This window comes from Cupressus sempervirens, chromosome 3 (assembly GCF_028749045.1).
Source record: "Cupressus sempervirens isolate cs-2001-9-10 chromosome 3, ASM2874904v1, whole genome shotgun sequence".
Taxonomy (NCBI): Eukaryota; Viridiplantae; Streptophyta; class Pinopsida; order Cupressales; family Cupressaceae; genus Cupressus; species Cupressus sempervirens.
This window is the reverse complement of record NC_143120.1, coordinates 1,042,592,179-1,042,617,464: the sequence shown is the minus strand read 5'-3', so window position 1 is coordinate 1,042,617,464 and position 25,286 is coordinate 1,042,592,179. Positions and strand designations below refer to the sequence as shown.

At 35.5% G+C, this 25,286-nt stretch overlaps 1 pseudogene; it reads right to left on the bottom strand.

Annotated features, from left to right (window-relative positions):
- Positions 1-22,425: 22,425 nt before the first annotated feature.
- Positions 22,426-24,911, bottom strand: LOC149570294 (uncharacterized; annotated as a pseudogene).
- Positions 24,912-25,286: the final 375 nt, after the last annotated feature.

Genomic DNA, 25,286 nt, shown 5'->3' with positions numbered 1-25,286 from the left:
ACATTTCTGATCTTAATAACTAAAAAGCTTGATGAATGTTGAAAATGCACAAAAAATGAACATTCTCCCCACTAAACCAAATAAATTAAAGCTCCTTACTAGCAGAAATTCATTCACATCATTTCCAACTTATGCCCGATTGACTTGAACCCATGACCAACACATTTCATATTTAACATAGCACCATATCATGGTGCCAAAACATAGATTTTTAACTCCAAAATAGTTTTTGTGTTTGATTTCAGCCAATTCTTCAAGATGTCAATTTTTTTTGCAAATCTAGCATTCATAACTAATCACAGGCAAATGTAAGGCAAATGCTAGATAAAATGTCAGATTTGTGAGCAGTAATAGATGCATAAGGTTGAAATATTCATGGTTGCACAATAGTTTGAAGTTTGAACTGTGTGAATTAGTTCATGTAGATTGGAATTCTTAGAGATGAATTTGAGCGAATTCAAGGTAGAATTAGGATTAAATAGTAGATGGGCATCATATCTTCTCATGGAGTGCATGAGTGCATAAAGAAGAAAGAAATATGGTGAATGGATGAAATAACCCCAACGGATTATCGACTCTTTAAGCACCAAAAATCTTAAACTTCAAGGGTTTGACATTTTGTCAAATAGTTAGCCGACAAGCTCTGTCCTTACTGAACTAAAAACACTAAGTAATTATACTGGAGAATGATTACTCAAAGTACTTGACATGAACAAGATCAATCCTTATGCAATAGTTAATGACAGATTTCGGGAAGTGATTCAGTAGCAAGAGATATGATCATAACAATAAATAGAAGAATTACTGAATTGGAGAATTACAACTGAGTACTAAAAGGACCTGAACAGCAAATGGAATATAAACAATAAGAACCTGGTGATTATGTCAACCATGAGATTTGAAAATTGCTCCAGCGATCACAGATCATTCCCTGCAACACTCGCGATGGGCAGAATAGTGTGCCTGCTGCTTGCAACTCTTACTAGCAACACATTTAGCAGCCAGAAATTGTGTATGTATGGCCTATCACAGGCCTCCTATATTGGAACGCGGCCCTTGTCATTGCACACAGCCATACACGAATGAATGCAGACTTCTCCACAAGCAAAACCCACCTTGAAAATGTTCAAACGCTACCATAGAATGAATCGGCAGACTCTTAAATGCATACAAATTCTCCCAATTCAGATTTTAGTGCAATGAGATTGGATCCTTGGCAACAGCTAATAAATTCTTCAATCAACTCCGAATTTCCCACTTTCTGTCGCCGTAGATGCAGGATTATACACTGGAAGGAATCCGTTGATGTTCCAGGGCCGTTGGGAGAAACCCGAATCAAAGCGTGGGACTCAACCCCCGTTTTTCGGCTGAGGGTGTGCGGACAGGAGGACGGGTTTCCTTAAAAAGTTTCGCTGATTGTATCCGATTGGTGCCTACACTTCTCTCGGCTCGTACTGTGTTTTTTTGTAGATCAAGAGACTGGGTTGGCGTTTTAAACTTCCATGTAGACCGATTCGGAATACATTGGGTTCGATCTGGATTTACCCTATCAACAACATTGTTAGAATTTCCTTTAGAAGGGACCCCGTGCTCTGTGCAAGATAAGCCGCCACCAAGTGTGAGATTTGTGTGTGACCCGTAGTCGAAGACAATGCAAATTATATCACTGAGACAGTGGAGGATTACTGTCGGATTAATATTGGAGCGGTGGCTTGAAATTGCGCAGGTCTTTAGAGCCGCAGCGGAGGTTAGTTCACCTTCATAAACCCCACGACTTCCCTTTTTCCTACTGATCTGTAAACAATGAAAAGAAGATGCCTACCTCGAGAGAATTCGGTTCAGACTTTGATTCCAACATTAAACAGGAATGCTTGCTGATAAGAAGTCCTCCGTTCTTTGAACTTTAAATGCTTATGCAATTTATATATTTCCAATCGTTGCTGATACGGATGGATCTCAATCTTGGTTGACAACGAACAAAGGCGGTCCTATATTGCAGCTATCTCTATTCTACAAATAATTCACACAATATTCCTTCCACGTTGGCCCTTGGCCACAGATTTCGCTCCGATGAAATGACTGCAGCGTCACCTCCAATCTGCAATAATTCAGATGATATTTCACACCCTCAAAATTGCGTACCAATTGAGAGTTATCGTTCTCAATGGCCAACTGTGACAATTGCCGAAACCTTAGGTTTCCACAATGCACCCGTGATTGAATCACAACCTGAAACAAAGAGATAAACCAACTGCTTGATTCGAATGGAGCCCCGGGTGCCTATTTATTCTTTTCTCTCCACCCTCTCTAGAGACTTCTAGAACAATTTTGATCTTATCTCATAAGTGACTTTATTAAATATTTTCCAAGTCACTTTATTAAATACAAGGTTATCTTTTAATATTTATTTATTTAATTAAAATAATTAATTAGTCGTCCTTGGACAACCAAATTAATTAAATTAATTAAAACGAACTGTCACCAAAAATTGGGGACATGACAATGGAGCATCTTATATAGATGATAAATGGGCTCTCTTCTCCTTATGAAGACTACAAACAAAAAATAACATCCTATTTCGTAGCTTTCTCTATCTTTCTCTATAAAACTAGTGATACCAATATTTATTTTTATAGAACTATGTTGTCTATAGTAGAAAAGACACAATCTCTTGACATAGCAAGAAAAATGATTCTTAAATCCCAGGGGTAGAGACCCTAGCCAACCTTCGACCACATGGCTACAAATGGAGTGATCTTGAAAGCCCTAGAAGGTTAATGAAGATTTACATAATTGATATGAGAAATACCTTCTGTATGCAAGGACCAACTCTACTAGAAGCTTCAACACCAAGAAGTGATACCTTGTGTAGCAGCATACTATTATGACAGGAACAGTCATATTGCAGATTTTTCTACAATCATATATGACATATTAATGGATTGAAACCAATTTTATTTTTCAGCCACATATGTCTACTTTCATTTGATTCAAGTTTTGTTGAATTTCATGAAGAAATGAGGAAGTTATGACTATTTTTGTAAAAGTAGTATGTTCGGAAATGTTTTTTTTTTTCCTTAATTTGCAGTTAGTAAAAATTATGGTACAACCATGTATGGTCAATTAAGACCCTAAAAATTGGCGTGGAGACAGATTAGGATGTTGTGCACAAACTTCCCTTTTTCCAAAAATATTGATAAGGTCATTTGAGGACTCAAAATGATCAATTATTGAAACTGTTGTTTGCTAAATGAAAGTTCCAGTAACTGTTGCAACAGGGTAGTTGCGAAAAATTCATATATGCTTTAATTAACGGGTTTGAATCAGTTAGTTTGAATAAATTTTTTTAAGTTGAAGCCTTTGAAATGGAATGGGATTAAGTGTTTGTCAAACATTCATAAGAAAGGGTAGATTCTTAAGCAGAGGTAATCTAAGTAATAGATTCTTAATGTTGTGATTTGACATTGAATTTTTTTGATATTGTGTGTGAAGCTCCAATGATTAGTTGGTTTTTGTTATACACATGATCCTTGTTTGGATCATTACTATCATAAAAGAGTTGTGAGACTTTTAAGATTATAGTTGAGTTTTGTTTGTTGTCCTAGTTGATAAAATGGATACTTGAAATAATTAAATTTGAATTCACTTTAGTGAGTTATATACATTGGAATGTCCAAGTTGATTTTTTGGCCATTTCATTTTGTCCCAAATTCATATTTAAGTAGAATTCCTTTCTTAAATAGATGTAACTAATGCAATGCTTCTCGCCATATTTGTGATGAACAATAAGTTCCTAGATTGACTTAGATTCTAATGATAAGGTTATTAGAAGGGACTCTTCAAGACAAAAATTAGCATGGGTAGCTCATCTTTCATTGTAGGTATTATTTTATTTTCTATGTGGTTCTTTTTATTTTTGTGTATATTATTTTTCAATTATCAAGGATGACTTATGGGTTGGTATTTTCCAGTGGGCTATATTTGTTGTCTTGCCATCATTTTTATTTTGCAATTTTAGAAATTTAGAAAATGATATTCACTTTATTTATAATATAATCTTTTATTTGAGAATTCATTAAATTGGTATATAAAATATTTAGAAATTCAGGGAAAAAGAAAAGTAATTTTTGGTTAATGGCAATTTGAGTCCTTAATCATGAAATAAAGTTGTTTGCATTTGTATGCTTTAAAACATTTAGGTACCTATAAAATCACCTTCAAATTAGTTCACAAATTATGAAATTCATGAATATGCTATTACATGTTGCTGATTGAAAAATGTGTTCTCTACCCTTGTATTGTGATATAACCATCAGATCTCATATGTGTAGTTTTTTAGTCAAACTCATTGACTCATGAGAATGTATAGAATATTTAGCTCTCATTGCATCTAGGTGATTCTTATAGAGGTGAAGCACTAGAACTTCATAGAAAGTGTATATTAAATTTTCTTCACAAATAAATTGCTTTGAATTGTCTATCCTTGTACTTTTGTGCATTAAATTTTCTTCACAAGCACTCAATCTCGGTGATCAAATTATGTTCATGAAATTATGTTAATTCATGATGTGAAATGTTAGACTTAGAAAATATTATTTAATAATTATTATATATCTATGAGGGAACTTTATTCAATTATTTAGTAGTCCTTTTGATCCTTGGTTCAGGAAAGCCATAGGCTAGTAGTTGTTCTAATTCAATATAATCCCTTCATCATAGACTATGGTCATTATACCTTAGTTCAAATACTTTTTCAGAGATGGGTTGTGTTTCTTTTATAATGTTAGGAAACTCTTTGACAATTTTCCCAGTGTCTGATTGCATGGAACACAATGCATTATTATTTAAGATATTGACATAAAATCCTCTTAATTTTAGGGGGCACTATGAAAACATAATTGGTTTTGTATTTTAGATGTTTGATTGAAAAAAAAATTTGCAATTTTGGTTTCTCCTTATGAGCGATTCTTATTGTACTTTTGATTTACAAATATTATATATCTAAACTATACTATTCTAATGCAGGCATGTCTTTTACCAACACCTAAGGGACTTTCCTGTGCTAACTATGCTCAATGTCTAAATCAAAATTTTAAAGATTTTCACAATATCTAGGTATGCATTCAAATTGGTACTGTATTATGAAAATAGTCTAAATATTGTTATAACTTAGAATTAGAGGATTAATGCATGGATTTGAACTATTTATTAAAATTTTATTTTCGTGTTATGTGAATAATGTAAAGAGATATTAATTTAATGGTAGTATCAAAAGCATTTCATAACAAAATGATGACAACTAAGCCAGTACAATCGTCCATGTAACAACAATAAATGACTAAATCAATGATTAAAATAGTTTGGTCATAAATTTGGTTGGGAGATAAATGTCTGGCAATAAACTACCATTGGTCACATGATCAAAATTAGTCACATATTTACAATATTTAGTAGTTTATTTAGTAATATATTGTTGTTTTTGTACTAGTGGTTGCACACAATTTGAGAAGTTAGAATACATTGAAGAAGACTATCAAAAGGAGTTGGAATAGATTCAGAAGGTAAGATAGATATCTATATTTCATCTCTCTCTCTCTCTCTCTCTCTCTCTCTCTCTCTCTCTCTCTCTCTCTCTCTCTCTCTCTCTCTCTCTCTCTCTCTCTCTCTCTCTGTGGTATTAGTTTTACAACAATGAGTAACAAGTGTAGTTTGAGAGATTTGCTTCATATGGATTAAAATGTTTTAACTTTGAATATTTTACATATATTGCAATTTGTTGTAGGTTTTTGTTCATCTAGTAGAGAAATGCAAGAATTATGGAAGGGCGATCCACATTGGCACAAATCATGGAAGTCTTCCTAATCGGATCATGAGTTACTATGGTGATTCTCCTAGGGAAATGGTAAGTTAATTTGTTATTTATATATATATTAAGTTGGGTGTATAGATTGTATGTTTAAGTAAATTTTATTTTACTCTGCTAGAAAATTGTTTTATGTTCATAAGTAATGATAGTTATATTTTTTCAAACATACTAATGTCCATTGTCTTAAAACAAGTGGAATCAGTATTTGAATTTGCATGCATTTGTCGGAAGCTGGAATATTTCCAAATCTTTGTCTTCTCAATGAAAAAGAAAGCAACCCAATAATTATGGTCCATGCATATCATTTTCTTGTTTCAAAGATGAATGTCTTAGGATGGGATTATCCATTGCATTTGGGAGCTACTAAAGCTGGTGAAGATGAAGATGGGTGAATAAAATTTGTAATTGGCATTAGAAAACTTCTATAGGTTTCTTCTAATGATTCTCTTCCTCATTTTTGTGTCAAGATATCACAATTTTTCTTGTACCTTATCATGATATATGCTGATACTTGTCAATATTCTATGCAGGAAGGTTTAGTGATACAATTCTAGTTTCCTTGATGGAAGCTCCATAAGAGTAGATAGATCCATGTAGAAGACTTGCAAATCCTAGAATGCAAGCTACCAAGCTCGAGAAAGGAGTGGTAAGCTTGCAACTAGCTTCTTTGCACATGTATGGTGTTGATATTTTTTTGAATCATCATTTTACTTTTGAATTTAGTATTGATATTTTAGAAGCTATTCTTTTGATAGGCTCCTTTTGAGGAGAACTAGCCAACTTCCCATTCAGAAGGAGGTGTGTTACACTTTATTCAGGCTTGCTTTTTGTAGAATCTTTATACTTCCCTTTTCTCATTTGTTTGATATTTCTCCATTTCAAATTATATCAGTGCTTATTTTTCCACAATGGAAGTCTTGTTTAATTATTTCTTTTTGTACTTCTACTTAGTCAAGGTCTCAATTGAAGGAATTCAATTTTGTACTGTTTGAACTTCTTAATTAGTTCATTAAATTTTATTATTCTTATTTGTAGTGATCTAAAATCTTGACACTTGATCTAGGAGGCTCAAATTGTAAAAGTGAGTTGGTCTTGATGTCAATATGTTTTAAAGAAAATTACATTATGTTTCTGTATCTCTTTCTATAGATGATTTTCATGCTTATCATTAATTGAATTCCTTTCACATGTACAGGGTGATGAGGTAGATTATAGGGTGTTCTTCATCAAGATGGTTCAGTTTTAATGTTTGTCACTCTTGATCAGTTGAAGGTGAATTTTAGATATAATTTTTTGTTCTATACAATGACAGTTGCTATAATGCCTCTGTGGCCCCAAATAGTTGCTGAGGTGTAGGATTTCATTTGATTATTCTTAAATTCCTAGTACATGAAATGTGAATTTCTTAGCTTTGACTCTTTGGTATATAACCTTTTTGGGTGCTATATTGAGAATGAAATGAAACAAATAATAATATATTATGTATTCTTTAAAGGGTGCTAGCTCAATGGAAGAGCACCTACTTTACAAGCAGGAGGATGGTGGTTCAATTCCATCGTGCCCTATTATGACCAAGTACACTACCAAATATGTGACTAAATATGCTACTAAATATGTGACCAAATATACTATTAAATATGTTACTAATACACTATCAAATATGTGCCAAATATGTGACTAAATATGCTATTGAATATGCTACTAAATATGAGACTGAATATACTATTAAATATGCTACTAAGTACACTACCAAATATGTGAGTAAATATACTAAATATGTGATTAAATATGCTACTAAATATACCACTAAATATGTGACAAAATCAACTATCAAATATACAACTAAATATGTGATTAAATCGATGATCAAAATTAGTGATCAAATAAGTGACTAAAATCATTTAGTAGTATATTTAGTAGCGTTATAAATGACTGGATATTAACTACTATTAGTCGCGTGACTGATTTTAGTCACATATATACAAATTTTAGTGATTTTTTTAGTCACATATTGCTATTTTTGTACTAGTGGATGTTTAGTTATAGATAAGTCGAGTAACTGAGATATGTTGTTGGCACAAGCTAGGTTTGCATATAATAATTTTGTGAATAAGAGTATTGGGAAAAAACCTTTTTAGATTGTTATTGGAATGAAGCCTAGAGGTATATTAGATTTGAGGGATATTGATGGTGAAAAGAATAAAAGTGTTGAAGGGGAAGCATTTGTTGATGTTATGAAGTCTTTGCATGAAGAAGTGAAGTTGAAGTTGGAGATGGAGAAAAGTAATAAGATGTATAAGGAAAATGAAGATAAGTTTAGAAGACACCATGTTTTTGAAGTTGGTGATGAGGTGATGGTTCATTTGAAGAAAGAAAGTTTTCTTGTTGGAACATATAGTAAGCTGAAAATGAAGAAGTTTGTTCCTTATAGAATCTTGAGGAAGTTTGATAGTGGTAATACTTATGAAGTTGAGTTACCTGATGATATGGATATATCTCCTATATTCAATGTTGTTGGATGATATGAGTATCATGAGGCAGATGATGAAGTTGTTATACCAAGTGATTATCCTAAGAAGCAAATTGAAGAGATTGAACAAGTATTGGATCAGAGATTTGGTAAGAGCACAAGAGGAAAAGATTACTATGAATACTTGGTGAAGTTGAAGAATTGAAGAATTGAAGATGCCACATGGATTTCCCAATCTGAGTTGGATTCATCTTGGGTTGTGATACCTTCATGATTCAGGAGAATCATTTCTTTCAACCCTGGTTGCCTGATGCAGAAGCATCTTGGGTTGTCTTGATATCATGCTAATTTTTCTTCATTTTTTTAGTTGTTGCCAAGTTGGAGTTGTTGCTGATTGTCAGTATTGTTGAGCTCCAGTATCGATTGAGTTTCTATGTTGGTTGAACTCCTTTAGTCGTCAAGTTACTTCATGTGTTGAGTTGGTCGAGTGATTTCTTTTGATACTCAGTCCTTCTCTGACCAAGTTTGTTTGTGATTGGTTCTTAGTAAGAGTTGACTTGTTTATTTAGTTTGTGTTGTGAATTTATTATAAAGATCATGCATTCAGATATGTGCAAACCATTATGAGGTTGAACTTCTCTTATGTAAAGATCTAGAATCTTATATAAGCCATTTTGGCAAGTATAAGTAGGGGTGTCTAGGTTTAGGTTATACGGGGTTGAGGGAGTTCAAGAAGGGAGGCAAATGATCATCGAGTTTAGAGTTAGAATTTGTAGTAGGATAGTAGATCACAATTTTATAACTTGTAAACATTTTTTGGCCGCAACTTAGAAGGCCTTCCGGTCGAGCATGTTTGCTAATATTCTGATGAATCAATAAAGATATTGTTGGTCCTCTCTTCCTTGGTGTTTCTCTTTGTATTTTTCTTATGTTGTGTTTACTCGAGAAGGTGTTTGGATAGTTAGGGGTTTCTCTAGCTCTATTTCTCCATCCATACCTATGTCAACTATATGTTATTTCTCTTTAGCTTGGCTCTTCAGGATCTTTGGCTATTTACTAAGCAATCTAACCTCCTCTCCTTCAACTTCATTTTCTTTTATACTTTTCTTCCTACTTCTCTAAGAAGCTCTGATTTTGGTAATTCAGAATTTGAATTTCCTTCCCATTACCAACTCATCTTCCCATTGCAGTGGTGCATCATTCCTGTCAGGTTGTGGCATGTTCATACAATAGTCACAAGTGCCATGTGTTTTCAGTGACTTGCATCTATTGGAAAGAATTCAAATTTTAATTATTTCTATTGTTCCTCGATCCTTTCTCACATTACCATTAAATGTGATGTTGAGTGCACTCTTTACTCTATACATGACTAAGCAATCATGTATATCCTACTTTATGCTCTTTGTGTTGACTCGTCTTGCTACTCTATTTGTTGTCCCTATTGCTTGGCTTCCTTCTACTTGTGTGGACTTACCTTAGCATTCTTAGCATGCTATTTCTAAGTGGATTGCCCTTTCCATTGTTTCCAATGAGATGATCATTTGTTCTTCCTTCCCTTTTGAGTTAGGGTTGTACATTAGTGTGTCTTACTAGTTGTGTCAATTTAGCGGTCTAGATCCCTTTTCTTGTGTTGCCAAATATGACAAAACCTTTGATGACTAAGTCAATTGGTCTGTCTCCCAGTTAATCTTCAACACTTTAGGCCAACAATCTCCCCCTTTGGCATTGATGGCAACACTTAGTCATTTTGGCATGTTCTGCATCAAGTATGTGCGTTCCTCTTCCTCCATTGTCTCACTTGAGATAGTGCATTTTCATGCTTTGATCATCTATGACAAGTTTCCTTCCTCTCAACTTCTCACCCTTTGACACCAATTCCAAAGGCGACCATCTTTCCTTGTCAATTTCTTTCATGACTGCTCACCCTATGGAGTAGTCCTTCATTCCCATCAATCCACTTGGAGTGTGTTGTGTTCCTTGATCATGGATTAATGTTGGCTCAGTTTGGCTTAGTTTAGGTTGGAAAGGGGTAATACCCCTATTCTTTCTCTTAGATACTCAAACATATATTTTTGAAGAGACTTAGTGAAGATATTAGCTAGTTTATCCTTGGTTTACACATATTCCAACTTGACCTCTTTTTCTTGCACCCATTCCCTCATAAAATGGTACTTGATAGATATGTGCTTGGTCTTCGAGTACATGACTAGATTTTTGGATATATTAATAGCACTAGTGTTATCATAGGTGATACTTACTAGTTCCTCCATTTTCTCTTGGATCCCTTCAAGCAGTTGTTTGATCTAGACAATTTGAGTGCAATTCATATCTGCAACAACATATGCTCTAGCAATCAACTGTGATATGTAGGTTTGCTTCTTGTTGGTCTAAGACACTAGCCTTCCTCCAAGGAAGGATGCGCCTCTAGTTGTGCTCTTTCAATCATCTATGTTCCTTGCCCAATTAACATCTACAAAGACACTAAGTTCAAAGTTTCCTTTGTGACAATACCATAAACCATATTCTTCAATACCTTTTAAGTACTTGAAGACTCTCTTCATAGACACCATATGTGACTCCTTTGGGTTGTCCAAGGATTTGGCCACCAACCCATGAACTACTTGTGCTATTTTTGGTCGGCTATGTACCATATATTGTATTTTACCTATCATTGGCTAATAAAGTGTCTCATTCACTTTAGGGCTCTCATCCTCCTTTGATATCTTGCAACTAATTTTCATTAATGGAGTGCCTACCAATCTTGAATCTTCCATGCCAAATGTTGTATTTCTTTGATGTCCTTTTCTTTCCCTATGAAGATACCCTTTTTAATTGGGACACTTAAAGTCTAATAAAGAACTTGAATTCTCTGATCATAGACGTTTCAAATTTCTTCTTCATGGATTCAACAAATTTAACACTTTGTTTGTCATCTCCACCAAAAATGAAATCATCTACAAAGATCTCTATAATCAGTAGACTTGTTTATGTCTCTTGCTCCATGTATAGGTTATAGTTATCATTGGTTCTTACAAACCCAATCTTTATCATGTATGAGTATAGACTCTCATACCATGCTCTTGGTGCCTAGTTCATTCTATACATGGATTTTCTCAATCTACACACTTGGTTCTTTCCTTGTTTATTCTCAAATCCCTTAGGTTGCTTGATGTAGACTTCCTCTTCCAAAACTCCATTCAAGAATGTAGACTTTACATCCATCTCATATACCTTGAAGTTTTTGTTTGTGACAAATGCTAGGATCAATATCCTAAATCATTCCAATCTAGACATTGGTTTGAAATTTTCTCCATAGTCTATACCTTCTTCTTATGCATATCCCTTACAAAAAAGCCTGACCTTGTTTCTGACCACTTCTCCATCTTCATTCATTTTTTTTCAAAACACCCACTTTGTGTCAATGTCAATTTTTTTCCACTAGTGTGGCCACTAAGGTCCATGTGTCATTTTCCACTATTTGGTCAATTTCTTCTTCCACAACCTTCCTCTAATTTTCATCCTTGAGTGCTTCTCTTGTAGCCTTAGGCTCTATGTGTGAGAGTAAACATATTGTCTCTCTCACCTTTCTCCTGGTTAAGAATCCAACATCCTTGTACCCAATAATTTGGTCTACTGAGTGATGTCTTCTTACATACTTAGCTAGTATTGGTTCCCCTTTGGGTGCTTCTTGTGCTCTTTGGGTCTGGCTTCTTCTTCTTGAACTAGCACAACTTCTTGTACATATTCTACCTCAACCAGTACCCTTTTTGCTGTATCACTAAGTAGAATCTACTCAAAAAAATTTTAGTATTTTAGTTCCCTTTTGTTGTCTTCCCTCATTCTTTTGTGAGAATTCATCCACCTTGACATTGGCAGATTCTACAAATTTGTTTGTCCAAAGACTCAGACGCTTGTAAGCTTTTCTATTGGTAGAGTATCCCAAAAAGATACCTTCATCTCTCCTAGGCTCAAACTTTCCTTGGTATTCAACCCTCTTGATATAACACTTGCTTTTGAATACATTGAAGTAGTTGATAAATGGTGTTTTACCAAACCTTAGCTCACATGGAGTCTTCTTTGTCCATTTCTTTACTTGTCTTTGGTTTAAGGTCTACACTATGGTGCTTACAAGCTCTCTCCAGTAGATCCGTGCAACATTGTTTTGGATTCTTTTGTGTTCTGGAACAATCTATGATAGCTATGTTGCTTCTTTCAGTGACACCATTCTCGTGTGGTGTTCTGGGGACTAGCATTTGCCTTTTGATTCTGCACTCTTCACAGTTTCTTTTGAATTCTTATGAGGTGAACTCACCTCCCCCATCTAATCTCAAGCACTTCAATGCCCTATCGGTCTCTCTTTCTACCTTTTCCTTGTACACTTTGAACATGTGAAAGGCTTCTGACTTTCCTTTCAAATAAATACTCTACATCATTTTAGAAAAATAATCAATAAACAACATAAAGTATTTGTCTCTAGATACAGTCTTTATCCTCATGGGACCACACAAGTTGGTATGCACTAGCTCTAATGCATGTTTAGAAGTAAATGACTTGCTTGAGAAATTTAAACTTGCCAACTTTCCTAGTTGACAATCCTTACACATCACATTGTAAGGTTTGGTAATTGGGGGTAAACCCCTTACACAATTCTTCCTATCTACTTTGACAATACTTTAAAACTTAACATGACACAACCTCCTATGCCATAACCAACTATTATCATTTCTAGCTACCATGCAAGTAATACTAGGAATATTGAGGTGGAAAATGTTACCTTTTCTTTGTTCTCCTATAGAAAGTAGCTTTCCTATCTTGTCAAATATTTTGCAAGACCTTTTGTTAAACTCGAACCTATAGCCTTTGTCCATTAGCTAAGCCATGCTCAATAGGTTATATTTCAATCCCTCTACTAGATAGACATCTTCACACAGAGTAGACTCATTTAGGGCTACAATACCCTTACCTATCACTGTGCATGGTGAGTCATTTCCAAACTTCATCATTCCTCCATTGTAGGCCTTGGCCTCGTGGAACTTGGTCCTATCTCTTGACATGTGGTGTGAGAAACCACTTGCTATTATCCATTTCTTGTGGATACTAGTACTTGTTATTAGGATTCTCTCCACCCTTTCTTCTAGGATGGCTACAAAGGATACTTCATCCTCATCATCTTCCTCGTCACTGGTTGACTCTTCATCAATCACACCTTCTTCTATGATGTAACATCATTTCTCTTTTTCTTTTGACAATTTCTTGTTGGAACCCTTCCAATTGCTTTTTCTCTCCAGTCGATGATCTCCTTTTTGACAATTTTATGACATCTAGAAACATATGTCCTACATTTCTGTAGTTAAAGAATTTGAAATGAAGCTTACCCTTGTACATCCCTTTATCTCTACCATTCTTTTCATGAATAGGCCTCCATCTCTTCTTGTCTAGCTTCTTCAACATATAGACTCTCCATCTCCTTATTGTGTTTAGATGAGCTTGGTTCTCCTCTCTCTTGGTGTTGCAGTTGGTGAAATTGAGGCTCTAAATGCAATTTCAACCTTTGATGGTTGACTATTGTCAAAATTTCTATGTTCAAATGTAGCGAACTTTTTTGTCAATGCATCGTGTGACACCTCCATCTTGTCAATGTTTCTCATCTCTTGGATGATTGGCACCCTTATGGCATACTTAGATAGAAGAGTTCTTAGCATCTTTCTCACACACTCATCTTCTGATATTATTCCTCTACATGCTCTGATGGATAACATGATGTCCTTCACTCATTTTCCATAGGCTTTAATCTCTTCACCTTCTCAAATTCTCATTTGATCAAACTTTCCTTGCAAGATTTCAACCTTAGCCTTCATGCCATTCTTGTCTCCACCATGGATGACCTTTAGCTTCTCCCATATTTCATAGGTCGTTTCTAGTTCCTCCACATCTTTGTATTTGGAGTATGACACAATGGTTTCTAGAGCATTCATTGTGGTAGTGTGTATCTCCTTCTCTTTTAGTTGGTCAGTACTGAGTGGGCCAGCTAGTTCAACATATTTGACCTCAACAGGGTCTAGTAGGAATCTAAAAGAGTCTTCAAGTGCAAGAGCATCTTTCTACACCATGAGATGTAGTCTTCCCTAGAGAAATTATGCACATATCTTTCAAACATCTTGATCTTTTACTTGAACTATTAAACTCTTGTCTCCTTGAGGACTTAGGCTCTGATACCAATTGTTAGTCCTCCTCTAGGGTCAGTAGACTAAGGCAGGCTGAATCAATATACTTGTTATGCACAACTTTTTACTTCAAATTACAATCACTCCTTCACATGTTAGTGTGGGATATAATTCAACTGGTCACTGTTAAAAAAAAATAGATCACATGAAATAGAAACACATGACACAATATTTATCTCATGGAAACCTAGTTAGGGTAAAAACCATGATGTGTGAGTCAATCATCATAAGTTTTCTCTCTTTTGAAGTGTACCCTATTAAGATCTTATCCCTGTTTAAAATTACAAAGACATTATGGGGTGCCACCCTATTAGGGGATTTTGATGAGACCTATTAAGATCTTTCTCTATTAGGAGTAGCCTGGTTAGAGGACTTTAAAACATAAGTTAATGTGCCACCTTGTTAATGGCTTTATACTAAGAACATGTTAGGGTCCACCCTCGATGGGATTTGATGTTGCAAAGGTAAGTAAACAACAGAGAAATTATCTAATAATTTAGCTACTGAACTTAGCTTGGTATAGATCCTTGGTTGGGTCTCTTGACCATTCTGCAAATGTGCTTTGCCTTTTCTAGGCTCTGTAACTTTAGTCTCAAATCACCTGTGTGCTTTCGTCACCTCACTGAAGCACATGATACTCTTTTTGTTGTATGGACACAATCTCCTCTTTTCAGCATAATCGCTTCCTTGGAAATCATTTCTTCTCGAATCACTTTCCTTTACAATATGAGATTCTTTGTTAGCTTGGCTCTTTAGGTTCTTTGGCTATTCACTGGTCAATCTGACCTACTCTCTTTTGATTGTGTTTTCTTTTATACAATTCTTCTTACTTCTCTTGGAAGCTTTGATATGCGAATTCTAAATTTGAATTTCCTTCCCACTACTAACTTAGTTGCTTGTTGTAGTGGTGCACCACTCCTATCAGGTTGTGACGTATTTATACAATAGTCATAGGTGTCATGTGGTTTCCCTGACTTGCATCACTTGGAAAGAATTAAAATTTTAATTCTTTCAACTATTCCTCGATCCTTTCTCCCATTATCATTAAATGTGATGTTGACTGCATTGTTTACCCTCTACATGACTAGGCATTCACAAGTATCTTGCTTCATGCTCTTTATGCTGACTCATCTTGCTACTCTATTTTTTGTCCCTTCCGCTTGGCTTCCTTCTACTTGCATGGACTTCCCTTAGTACTCTTAGCATGCTAAGTCTAAGTGGATTACCCTTTCTATTGTTTCCACTAGGCTTATCAGTTGTTGTTGTTAGGGTCACACATTAGTGTGTCTTACCAATTGTGTCAAACTACCATTCTAGATCCCTTTGGTTGTGTTGCTAGCAATGAAAACACCTTTGATGACTAAATCTACCAGTCTATCTATCAATTAGTCTTCAACGCTTTAGGCCAACAATCAACACATAATATGGTCAGATAATTGCACTGCCCAATTCAGGAATGAAATGATCTTCTATTGGTTGAGTAGGATGCATGTGACAAGTAGAGTGCAACAATTTTTTAATTCCATTGAGGTGAGACATGGAAAGGGAGAACATGATGGTATCGAATCATGTTGGAAAAAATATCTTAGTAGAGAGGAACTAAAATACAAAGGTGGTGCAACTTTAAGAAACATAGAAACAATTGTGTAATAGTGTAACTATACCATGGGACTAGGTAATGTAGGTTAGTCTATGGTTGCTAGATATTTTTGGTTCATACACAAACTTATGAAAATAATTTGTAAGATTTTTGTACACATAGAGGATCAAGTGACATGCATTCATTTAGAAGTTCAAATGCAATATCAATAGCTATTCATACTAGAAAGCTTGCATGTTTTTATTTATCTTGTATGCATCTTTTATGAGGTGAATATGAATCAAAAGAGTGGGTTGACCAATGGTCTTGTAGACCTTTGCCTCCAATTGTTTCATATCAACTCCCTACAACTCTACAGTTGAACCAAGTTGAAGCATCAATGCATAAAGTTAGAATGACATGATGTTTTTTTCAATCACCCGCTCCAATACCAAATAAATATTTAAAATAGTCCCAGACAAGACTTATATCAAAAAATCAAGAAAAAAATCAAAACACTTACAACAGAGCCATATTACACATGGAAAAAAATTAATCACATTGGATTTCTGCATAGACAATGCAACTTAAAATAGCTCTCAATACATTGCTTAACATATGCCACAATATGAATTCATAGATGCATTAAAAAACCATAGTAGAATACTAAAAATAATCTAAGTTACCATGGTTCGTCCTTGGACCCCTCAGACCTACAGAAGTTTGAATTGGTTCAAAGTTTAGGTCTGGTTCAGGTAGGGTTCCAATTTTTTCCCTGTGGTTTGATTTGGTTTGAGCCAGGACGAACTAGACCAAAAAAAATTGAACCATGTTCAAACTAGATGCTTTATAAGCCCCATGGATGACAATAAAGTATTTTTTTTGCAAAATTTAATAAGTTTTTGGCATCCACAACCCTAAAAGATTGTTATGAAATGCTTTTGGTGCCTCTCATTGTCATTGTCATTTTTTGAAGGAATTTGATGTCAATACCATTGTTGCTACTATTGATCCCATTGGCCTTAACTCTATTGCTCAGTCAACTAGTGGAAAAGAAGAAGAAGATGAATATGAAGAAGAAGATGAAGATTGAAGAACTTAGAATATTAATAGATTTTTATTCCATTTGTTGAACTTGATGCTATTATTTATTTTTAATGTTTTGAATCTTTGATGTTGAACTATATGATGGTATGATCACTATAGTTACAAGTTTATGGTGTTTTTGCTATTTAAATGTGTTTATGCTACTATACTACATTCCAATTTTAACTTATGCTTCATTCATATATATATATATATAATTTACATGTTTTTGTACTAACAAATCCAAACAAACCCAAACCTCTTTCCAAAATTTTGATGAGCTTGTGAATGGTTTTTGAACTTCGAACTTGAAACCAAACTCAAATTTGTAACTTAGAAAATAATAAAGGCTATGGGTCAATGAGTTTGACTCAAAATCACATAGTTAAATCCTGATAGCCATATCACAATTTGACTTACTATGGAAATTATCTCCTACTTATCAATTGACGAGCTTAAGTGGCTTTCTAATGAATGGTTCATAAGGCACAACACTTGAAGGTTTTGCAAATGGGGTTGCAAGCTTTGGGTTTAACCATGGAGGAAACTCTGTAGTTAAGCTCGCTCAAGCTAGAGTAGTACTGGGATTGGTGACCTCCCGAGAAGTCCTGATGTTTCATCCCTATCAGCATCACCTAGATCCAATAAGTGCTAAGTGTTCCATTTATTCTCATGAGAGATGGATTCATGTTGAATCACTACTCATGAAACATGGGTCAATGAGTTTGACTCAAAATCACATAGTCAAATCCTAATAGCAATATCACAATTTGACTTACTATGAAAATTATCTCCTACTTATCAATTGATGAACTTAAGGGGCTTTCTAATGAATGGTTCATAAGGCACAACACTTGGTGAAGGTTTTGCAAATGGGGTTGCAAGCTTTGGGTTTAACCATGGAGGAAACTTCATAGTTAAGTGCGCTCAGGCTGGAGTAGTACTACGATGGGTGACCTCTCGGGAAGTCTCGGTGCTTCACCCTTGTGAGCATCACCTAGATCCAATGAGTGCTAAGTGTTCCATTTATTCTCATGAGAGATGGATTCATGTTGAAGCACTACTCATGAAACATGGGTCAATGAGTTTGACTCAAAATCACATAGTTAAATCCTGATAGCAATATCACAACTTGACTTACTATGGAAGTTATCTCCTACTTATCAATTGATGAGCTTAAGGGGCTTTCTAATGAATGGTTCATAAGGCACAACACTTGGTGAAGGTTTTACAAATGGGGTTGCAAGCTTTGGGTTTAACCATAGAGGAAACTTCACAGTTAAGCGCACTCAGCCAGAGTAGTACTAGGATGGGTGACCTCCTGGGAAGTCTTGATGCTTCACCCCTGTGAGCTTCATGTAGATCCAATGAGTGCTAAGTGTTCCATTTATTCTCATGAGAGATAGATTCATGTTGAATCACTACTCATGAAACATGAGCCAATGCGTTTGACTCAAAATCACGTAGTCCTGATAGCAATATCACAATAAAGGCTTGGTTTAAAATTGTAAAGTAGAAACTGAAAATGGTCAACGAATTCGGTAAGTGCAGAAGGGCAGTGAATAACGCTAAGCATGTCAGTTGCCAACAAGAATATCCCATGGAAACTTTAGTTATTACATAGGTAGATACTATTTTGCCAATTGTTCCTAGGTGATATGATAGTGATAACATACGAATTGTACAGCATTAAATATAAATAGAATGGATGATACCTCGTGGAAGTCATAAATCTTACTTGTAATTGGCACTGGAATTAGTTTTGAGTAACGCAAGAAAACATTATTGAGTATCCTAGGAAGATATTTGAAAAAAAATCGGATTTTGCGCTGTGTCCAGGTGTGGGCATGGCATGGATCTTTTCTCTTTTGGTGCATTTTTTCTATTTTGGTGGGTGAGTCGTGACCAGTTCTATTTGTTAATTCTGAAAATAGGGGAAAACGAATAACAGAGAAATTTGTGGCAGACAATAGAAATATTTTCGCACACAAATAACCTTTCTCATTCAAAAAGATCAATTACAGCATGCCTCTGTTAAGAGTTTTCTCTGCCTCTACACCCTTATTCAGACCATTTCAACCACCAAGAGGACTGTCTTTTATAGAGCTTGTAGCTCCGAAAATAGACATTAACTAAACTATTTCTGTCTCTTGCATTTAGCATGTGAGACTAAGTTAATGAAAACTAGCAGTCCTAAAATCACACATTGCAAGGAGTGGTGATGGCATGAAATTAGATAAAGATTTCCCAATAAAATGGAAGAACTCGAGTGCATATCAGTGAGGTTCATGCAGCAGTTCTTGACATTCCTTCCTGGTGCATTTCTCATTCATTGGGGTGACCATTACTTGCCTCTTTACATTACATCCATTCCTTTTCTACAGGTTCCTGTCATACTGTTGGGTGTTGATGATTTTAGGGCATTGTTTGTTAATGTTTCTGCGAGGCATGGATCTCAAGGGACAAGAGCACAAGGTGAAGCAGTAGAGGGATGAGAAGCCTTTCAATTTTATGGTGTGTGGATCCCTTGTTCTGGGCACTGGTTGGTAGTGTTAACTAAAGCTAAAGGGGCTTCATATGACATGTTGGATGATTAGAGACTTGAGACTAGTCACTTAATAGGATAAAGGAAGGATAAGCATGCTGCTACAAGTGTGATAAAGCAATCATTAAAGCATCCATTTAAGCAGTCATTATTGTTATGGTTTAGGAATGCTAACAATTCACTTAACAGGTTGCAAACTGAATCAGTAGGGCTAATACAACGAGTTTTGTAGATTGTGGCAAGTGTGGAGTAGCAAGTCCCTTCATGGAGTTGGTGGTATAAATGCATCTCTCTTTTCTTTGGAGGTTGCAAGTCCTTCATCATCACTGCTGCAAGTATCGTTGCAGATTTATGTCATCATCAAAATATTATGCAGGAGCATACAAAAGCCCATAAGGCAATGTAGCATTGTAAACATTTGTATGACTATGGATTAGTGCATATGTGTTTGCCGTTCTTGGAGTTTTATCCCATTGAAAGATTTTCGAAAGTTAACCTTGTATTTTGGAAATTGTACATGTGATTGCATGGTTGTTTTATTTCCTCATGTTGAGTTGTTCTCTGTATTTCCTTTATTTGCACATAATTGTGTTTGACATAAAATTTAGGTGCAGGTTGATGTAGTTTTGAGAGCTTCTCATTAAAAAAGTAATGCTGATGGGTGCAAATGTGGTATATCCACCCTAGATTATAGATTAAGGGGAATGCCTTTGCTTGTAATGTAGCAACTAGAGAATGGAAGAAAATAATGCTACATTAATATTTGAACTCTCTAAAATTGTCTAATTAGTTATGTTTTTCATTGACACAACTTTTTTATTTTCTTAAAATAATTTCACTACTCTGCCATTTGAGATGTATGAGATTGAAGAATTATGGCGTTCAAGCACCTGATTGAAAAAACGCGGTCATTTGGACCATGAGTCATTTGTGCAGCATCTCTGAGTGAGAATTTTTAGGTTTGAACATATGACTCAAGCAACACAACAGTTTGGGCCATAAGAGTTGTATTTTGTTTTCTTAACCAGTACAATCTTTACCCTTTCCAAACAATTGGAGCTTGCTGAGCTAGATGAAACATATCCATAATCTGGTAGGATCATGGAAAGCTCAAAAGACTGAGGAGCCATTGTTTACAGAGGATTTTGCCTAGGTAGAGCAAGCACACTTGGAGGCAGACAAAGAAAAAGGCACAATCAATGAGAGAGGCCAATGCTTCTGCTGCTAGTACATAGAATGCCAAGAGAGGTAGAGAGAGGAAGTATTGGAACCAGTGGGAACTATCATGCATAGAAGGTATTTTATAATTTATGTTTTGATGTCATGAATATTACAATGAATGAAATTATGCTTTGTGGTTAGTTCAGATATTTAGTATGAAGTCCAATGTTCCTTTCAACCCATGCAAGATCACCTTATACTCTTAAATGTTGATGGAATTGAACATAAATGTGTCATTGAAGCAGATTTGTTGTTGAATCAAAAAAATGTCTCCATCTTCACCAAGGCTCTTTAACATCAGGGAATGTTTGCAGGACAGCAAAACAAATTCTCAAGAGTTGGGTACATCGTAGAAAGACAAATTTTATATCTTCATGCACATTCATGCATTATTATCCAAAATAAGTAAATTAATAAAAGCATATTTACTATCTTTTCCGTTGTATAACTAAATTGTTCTACATCATGAAAAAATTTAGATAGCTGAATTTCAAAAATTATTTCGATTGATAGCATTGAATACTTGGAACAATGAATACCAATCATTAACACTGACCATTAAAAATCAAACTTGAAAGTTCGGTGAAACTGTAATACAAGTACAAAATTGTAACCTGATTCTTGAGTGTTCAATTATCAATGGTCGTAGAAAAACTGTTTGAAAGTGTCTCCCTTTTTCCGTTTTCTTTAGTTTATGAAATATTTTTCTTTTCTGATTTGAATCAACTGTTGATATTGGTGTTGTCAAAATGTCCTCCAAGTGGTTTCAGCAAATTGGTGATGTTGGGTCATCCACTAGCGCTCCCTAAAAATAGGAAACATTTACATGATACCAAGAAAAATCAAAATTATCTTAGGATGTGAAGGAGACTGCATAAAAACCAGGAATGCAAGGTAGTATGATCACATACCTGAAGCATCTGGATGAACTAAACTGCTTCTGAGGGCAGAGTCATGTCACTTTGGAATAATGAACTATTTCTGTAAAATTTGTTATATTTTGTCTTTTAATAGGAATTTTTTGAGTTATGGTGTTGATGAATTTGTGTCAGAATTTAGTATTAATTTCTCAGTATTTGAACTTTGATTTTTCTTGTACTGCTAATGGCAAATATATTATTATTCGCACTTATTAATACAAAGAATCATCAAGATTATTTATGACGTCGAAACACAGTACATCTTATATTTTACATCATACATAACCAATATAATTTTCTGTTTGTAATTGCTGCTTTAAAATGACATTTAATGCAAATAAATCATCAAAGATGACAGTCGCTATTGTCTGTTTATTTTTAGTTTCTTGAGAAAAACTGATATAATAAGTAGAAAATCAAATGCAATAACATTATAAATGGAAGATCAACAATATGTTTGTGTATACAGGTAGGTTTTTATCACGTTCTCTTCAGATTCAAAAACTATAACAAATATAGTCAACTTGGAAATAAGCTTAATGTAAAATTTAGGTGGAAAATAAGTTCAATATTTAATTCTGGTGGAAAATAAGCATTCATAATCTACTATTATGCAGGAAAGGAAACAGAGTCTTCAACATATTATCAACCCCATTAAAATATTTCTCTCTCCACCTCTCTCTTACTGAAAACAATAAGACTACAACTATCAGAAAATCTGCTCCATATGACCATCCTAAACCAATTTGATACCAGGGGATGTGCTCGCTCTGCTCTTCATCTTCAACATCTTTTATAGGAGGAGGTGCAAATTTTGGCCAATTGCAATTCTTTGGAAGCGGGCATCCTTGCAAATTTGGGTTTCCAGAATATAATGTATTTTCAAATGTGATCATCTGTCCCCCTTGTGGTATACTTCCAGAAAGATTGTTGTTGGACAAATTTAAATATGCTAGATAGCTCAGAGATTGAATCTCTGAAGGAATATTCCCTGAAAGCTTGTTTGAAGAGAGGTCTAGAGATTCAAGTTGACTCATATTCCCCAAACTCTGGAATAATTCCACTAAGGCTGTTTATGGATGGGTTCAGAAACCTCAACTTTCCAAAATCAAGAGGAACATCTCCATTCAATTGGTTGTTGGAGAGATCTATACCTGTGAGTGTGGAAAGAATATATGGATAGTATAGTTCTATACCTTTGGCGATCATATCCAGCCCACTAAGAGAAGAGCTGTCGATGTTACCACGCCCAAATGTCAGTTCACTCTGCAACACATGGCCGTCCTCTCTTGCTACAGCCATTGCTGGCAAAAACACAATGCTGTGTGGAATACAGCCTGAAAAGTTGTTGGAGGAAAGGTCTAAGATCTGCAGCTGCTTCAGCTCACCAATTTCTGGAAGAATGTTACCGCTAAATTGATTGTCCTTCATCACCAGCACTTGAAGAGATGCAATATTCCCAATTGACTTTGGAAGATGTCCTGTGAATTTGTTGTGCCCAATATCAAGTACTTGCTAAGCTGTATCGTTAGTAAATGAGGGAAGGAATGTTCCGCTCAGCTGATTATTTCTTATCACCAAGGATGTGATTAAAGACGAGATGACTAATCCTTGGGGCATCCTTCCCTCCAGATTATTACCTCCTAAATTTAAGTCCTGAACCAGTGATCCCCAAGGAATCATTCCATCCAACTTGTTGTTTTCAAGGTTTAACTGTATCTTTAATGTCGAATTGCAAAAACCTGTAGGAATGTTGCCGGTAAACAAATTATCATTGAGCGACAACTTAAGAGGAATTCCCCAACTGTCTGCGGTTCCTGCAAGCTCATAATGTATTCTACTTATTGACCAGAGGGAAGGTATGTATCCGCTTAATGCATTGCTAGATACATCCAAGGTGTGGATGTTAGAATTCTGACTATTGGGAAAAATAGGTCCATGCAGATGATTCTACGTGAGATTCAGTTCATCAAAGGAAGCAGCCATAGCCCATAGCCAAGAGGGAATTTCTCGGGCAAGACCATTGTTGGCTAATGTCCAGGAATATAAAGAGAACTGGGTTGAAATCCACGGTGGAAATTGACCATCCATCTGGCATGACACAAGCTCTAGACCAGAGACCTGAAAGTTTGGAATCCAGAATGCACTAATATTTAGCGTGCAATTGGATAGAGAGAAATCTTGTAAATTGGTAAGATTATGGAAAAATGTCTCTGTAATTGTGATCTCATGGTTTAGTGAAAGGGACAAATGAAGGATAGAAGATGGTAACGCCCAAGAAGGGTACTCTCATTGAATCTATTTCCATGGGCGTAAAATGTATAAAGAGAAGACATCCCTGCAAATGACGGGGGAAGAGTTCCACTCAATTAGTTCAAGGAAACATCCAAGAGTTCAAGCGAATGGAGATCAGCCCATGTCAATGGAATTTTGCCACTTAATCGATTCCCTGAAAGCTGGAGAAATCTCAAAGAAGAAAGATTGCTAGGACAATGTGGCAAGCTTCCACTCAGTTGATTCCTATTTAGATTAATTGAAGTTAGATTTGTGAGCATACAAATGCTAAGGGGTATTACCCCACCCAACCTATTGTCATCTATAGTTAATTCCTGAAGATAGCGGAGATTTCCCAAGCATGAAGGAAGAGTACCTGTAATGCCCACATTGTACATGGTTATCCTTGTAAGAAAATGAAATTTGCACAGGTTGTCAGATATGAGGCCACCATTAAAGCTAAAGAAATATGCAGAGGTCCCCCAACTTATCTCTTCCACATGAATGCTGTTCAGATCACATATTATGCCAAACCACTCGCAGCAGTCTGTACCATTGGCCCATGGAGTATTGTCATAGCCCTTCATATTGCAGTGCCATTTAAGTAGAGTAGAGCTTCATATTCCTCCAAAGGACACCTGCATACACACAAATATGGGTTGGCAAGTAGGATGATCAAATACACGGAACAAGTAGTGAATTTGACCATAGCAAACGCCATTGTAGGAGAGGATTGGAAAGAAATTAGGTTGGTGGTATATTTAATCGAGTTGTGAAAGCAGAGCAAATTAAATAAGAGAAACAGAGAATGGTGTAGTTGAGAGTGCAGGGCAGCCGTGTAAAATACGGCCAAGCTTTCAACTAGCACAACATTACCGCGTGAAACAGGCCCAACACCTCTTGAAAACAACAAATGTGCATTCAACACGCATAATAAGTCACAAGTGCGGGGATACATTATTTGCACCACGGTCAATTGAAGCGTGGCCCCTCTTGCAATTTTTTACATTAAGGTTCATAACCCAAGATCGAAATGGAGAGTTTGATGATTTGAGCTAACCTCTTCCCCTTCTCACTCTCTTTCAATCTTGCATTCGGAAC